Source organism: Lepisosteus oculatus, unplaced genomic scaffold (assembly GCF_040954835.1).
Source record: "Lepisosteus oculatus isolate fLepOcu1 unplaced genomic scaffold, fLepOcu1.hap2 HAP2_SCAFFOLD_37, whole genome shotgun sequence".
Classification (NCBI taxonomy): Eukaryota; Metazoa; Chordata; class Actinopteri; order Semionotiformes; family Lepisosteidae; genus Lepisosteus; species Lepisosteus oculatus.
In genome coordinates, this window is record NW_027167902.1 from 2,399,216 (window position 1) to 2,404,300 (window position 5,085).

Here is a 5,085-nt window from a genome sequence, read left to right on the forward strand (position 1 = left end):
TTCCAGGTTGAAAAATTATTTTTAGGAGGTCAAGGTGTATGAATGATAAGAGAAAAACTGAAATAACCACAGCTAAGCAAACACCAGTCCACCAAAAAAAAATCATTTAATTAAAATAAGGTAACATTTTTTTTTCATCATCATACGGGTGAACTGTGCTAAATGTGTTTCTAAAAAGAAAAAGCAGGACGTGAGTCGTGAGCCAAGATCATGCTCTTTTGCTCTTCTTCACATCAATTTTCATCTGCGAGGAGGAGGAGGAGGGCGGCTCCTGATGTGCTGACACTTGGGGATGTGCCTCTGTGCCGGCCTGGGGGCAAAGCGCCGGCCGCAGTGAGGGCAGGGCACGTAGTCGGGGTTTGGATTCGCGGGGGGCTGGGGCAGGTTCACAACTTTCCCTCCTTGCGTGATCACCTGCTGCACCTCCCTGGCCTGTTTGATGCTCCGAATGAAATCCTCGTGCTTCTGCCTCCAGTTGTTCTTTCTCAGCTGGGAACAGGAAATGAAACCAAAAAAACAGCTTCCAGAAAAAGTCCAGACTAGCACTGCGTACACAGTCTGGTCGCAAACCATTCACAAGGCAAGAAAATATCAATACAGTAATAACGTAGCTTTCTGGGGCCACCTTTCAGGTCATTGGGTAGAGAGTACAATTTACGTAGTTATGGTTTTGTTTCCTGTGAGTGCTATTTGCTTGATATGTAGATTTTTACAACAGAATTCAGAAGTCACTAAGACACATTTATTCTGTCTGGCAAATGTGCCTTTGCGGCAGTTTTTCAGAAGAGTACTTCATAAAACACTTATTTATTGTTTACATTGATTTATAAGCTGAGTCTGACTCTAGGAGAAAAAAAGGGAAGCTTGGAAAGAGTTTAAGGATAGCCCTTACCACGATTGGCGGTCTAACCTTCTTCTTATGGATGTATGTCTCCAGTTCTGTTCCCTTGGCCCTGTGCTTGAAAGAGTCAAAAACCTTCCTCTTTGAATTCTGAAGCTTCTTGCAGATCTTGCTGTGTTTCTCCAGCCTCTCTACAGCAAACTTCCCGTGACACAGTTCACAGGGCACCAGCTGAGGGTTTCCACTCTGGCTATTCTCATATGGAAATTGCTCAGCGGTAGGGCACATCAGACTTGTAGGGGACAAATATCTGTTTTCCACTGACAGAGTTTGTTCATCCAGACATGTGGTGTTATTTCTGAAGTGGCCCTGCGCGGCCTGTGCCGCTGACACGTCGCTTTCAGGGAGCCTTGCTTTCTTGAGATACTTTCTCCTTCCACAGGGGACGTCTTCTAGCCCACGGCTGCAAGGGCTCACTTGACGTCTCTCCTGATGGGAAAGCGCAGAGGGAAAGTGCGATTCTGCGCATCCGCCATCTTCCATTGGAGAACCATAATCAAGGTTGTCTCCTCTGATAGGAAGGGCTTTCCTTGGAGTGAAGGCTTTTTGCTTCTCCATTCTGCAGGTCAGAAGAGGCACGGCCTTAGAGCGGTGGTTGGCCCATGGTCCTCTGGGGCAAAGCTCGCTCTGCCTCGCCTCTATTTTCCCTTCCGGCCACCTCTCTGGAGTCTTCCATCTCTCTCGGAACCATCCTCAGCTCCTCCTGAGCTCTGAAGAGCTTCGCCTGCATCATGGCCTCCTTCTGGCGAATCTCGTCCTTCATCAATGCCTCCTTCCGGCGCATCTCATCCTGCAGGCTGGCCTGCCTCCGGCGATGCTCCTCCTTCAGCGCGGCCTCTGCCTCGGCCACTTTTCGTAGCTCCTCTTGCAACTGAAAGTGCTCCTTCCCATTGGCATGAGAAGGGCATTGCCCTGGAGGGGTCGCCACCATGGGGAGGACAGTCCTGTCCTTAGGTTTGCGTACTCTTGAGCCCCTCCTGCCCGGCCTCTCGCAGGGCCTCTCATGACCATCCTGAGGCGGGGTGGGGGCAAACAAGGAATCACTCTGTGCGTCCGGGCGGTCCACAGCCCGAACCTCACCAGGGCCGGAGACTTTCCTGTTACCCATAGGCTTCAGGGGGTAAGACCGATCATACCCCACAATGTTCTTCTCGGGGCCCTGTTGGGCTTGGAAGCGATAGCTGTTCCCCATCTTCTTCTCCGCAGCGTATTTGACATATTGGAAACATTTTCTCATCTTCTGTAGAGCTGCCTCCTGCCGCCGATTGTACATGGCGATCATTTTTTTCTCCTTTTCCAGCATCAGTTTCTCTTGGAAGGTGTCCTTCAGAAGCTGTATCTTGGGAGGCGGGCAGTACGTGGAGATCAGATCCTGTTGCCTTAAGGGCGCGGGTCGATTCGAGTCTGTGTCCTTCGGGGAGGGGGACAGAGCACCAGGCTTAGGACTGGGCTCCATTGGCAAATGAGATACGAGCTTTGTTTCCCAGGTATCTGGAAAAGGCAAAAATGGCAAATAAATGATATCCTGCACAGTCTAGTATGGTCTAATAGAAAAGAATAAAAAAAAACAATTCAGGAAATACACAACTTTTTAATATTAAACCTAATGGTGTTGAATGCTGCATGCTGACTCAGTAGGAGACAGATCCTAAACATAAACATTATAATAAACATTTGTTTCCCAAATAACATTCTCAATGTTCAGAATGCTTAAAGTCATGAGCTTTTTTAAAAATGTTTAACTGAAACCTGGAAATGTGCTATTTCATTTCAAGCTTGTATTATATCTATGATATAAATGTTTTTTTATATAAAATTAACCCATTATGCAACAGGGGTTTGAGCAAAAGTCACTGTGAATAAGGGAATTTATCAATATTAATTAGCCGTTTCACTACATTATAGATAGCTGAAGGATTATGATACAGTATATCGATTTCGCTACAAATTGACAAGCATATTTGATGACACTTACCAAACAAGTTTTAAACAGCGGAGAAATAGTTCACCACGACGATAGCAATGCAATGTTTGACTGCATCTCCCTATGTGATATATCTGTATTTGGGTATATACAGATCACGTAATTCAGGGAGCACTGTTACGTCAGGTCACCAACCATTATTACGACGCTCATATGTCATAGAGCTCCTTAGGATGTTTGTATAATCTTTATCCAAATTTTCATATGGCCGCAGTTACGGCGTTTATTTTACAGTTAATGTAACAGGGTGTCATTATATTTTTCTGTCTTTATGGTGGCAGACCACTTAAATAAATCTGAGTAGGCGGTTTCTACAAGTGGGTCAGATAAAATATTAAATATACAGTAAAAGCTCACACCTATTCATACCCTTTATGTACTGTATATCTACAATTACGTATACTACGTATACAGTTATCGTATACTATAATACGATAACTACCATTACAAAATGTATCCCTTTTGATTTGAAGTGGTTCTTTTAAATAAGTAAATTGCAATCACTTAGCCTACATCTGAGCTCCTAATTCATCGCGACGACGGACTGAGACTCCAGTTGGATTTGTGAGAAGTAAAGGGGTGTGCCTGTTTTAAAACCGATTCATACGTCTTAAACACATGGACATAGATAGCAGTCTTTGTTATATAATTTATCTTTTTATTTTATTTAAATTTAAGTATCACATACACATTTTCAAAGTAACTGTACCCCTTTTAATTATGATCCCCATCGCTCACAGCTCCGAAGGTGAGACGAGGGCTACTTCAGATGGGATTTCCAATATTTCTCTCTTAGCTTGTATACCGGTGGAAAGGAGAGGGGTCTTAAAACGTGTTGATAGTTTTTTTAATGTTCGGAGCCGCCACAGATTCATTTTCTTACGACTGCTTTTCTGGATGACAATGACAATGCAAACGATGGTGTTAAGGCGAGGCTGTGCCTTAAGGCTCCTCTGCTTACAATATTCAGCGCGTAAATCGCAAACGAGCGCCTTCCCTTACGATGAAAATGCAGAAAATAAGACCACGAGATTTAAACCTACGGCTTACAAATTTATGCGTAAACACTAAAACCGTATCTTTAGCAAAACTGGCGAGACAATGTGTTTTATCATTTAAAAAAGTACTGGAAAATAATTAAAGGTTATCACGATAAACAGAGGTTACTGATCTACTACTGTACGCTGTGACCAAAAATGAAAGTCCCCCGATCCTCGCAGCCTTCATGCTTTGGTCTTGGCCTGGCCGTTTTTTTTAAGATAATGGGGTCAAGTTAAGAAATTATGCAAGTTTCTAATCAAATCCAAGGGCGCCTCGATCTCCTAAACATCTTTAGAAGGCCGGCGGACCACACTGCACGGTCCGGGTCCGGGCCCTGACCCGGTTCTGGATAATGCCAGCTTAAAGTGAAAAATTCTACTGTACATATTATGTTTCTTATTATGGTATATATGTATAATATAGCGCGACCGCTTCACGAAGCTAGAAAGAAAGTTATCCGCCATTTTTATTTTACCTGCAATTGAATTTGCCATTAAAATCATTATTAATACCGCAGCTGCTAAATAACTTACCTAAAAGCGTTCAGATACAAAAGCACTTGAGCTGTAATGTTTGTATACTGTTGGCCCGATGACCTACTTCAAGAAGAATTGTTACATAGACCGCCAAGGACTGTCATCACACTTTACGTCATAAAGCGCTTTAAAACTTTAGACAAGTTCAACACCTCATATTTTGTACTGTTTATCATGGTAAAAGCAACTCAAAGCAATTCTAAAAATGATCGAAAGGTAAAAATACAAGCTTATACGAGCTGTCGTTTTAACATTTATAACATATATTTAAACAAAACATATATAATCTATTTTAATAAAATAGAAAAGTGTTCTTAGTCTTCACTTAAAAGCTGTTAGAAGCTGCCTTTCTGACAAGAGAGTTCTGTGAGTTCCACAGTCTCAGTGCATTAAAGTCAAAACCAGTTGCTTTTTATTTCCTGTTTTACGACAGAGCAAGGAGGGTGTCCACAGACCACTGTGCACCTGCAGACTGATATGGGGGGTAAAAAGTCTAGAAGTTAGTAAATAAGATTTTAGCACATGTTCTAAAACAAACCGGACACCTGTACAGTGATGCCAACACAGTGATCTGAGCTCCTTCTTTGAGTTAAATCCTAGCATCTGCATTTTTTACAAGTTGT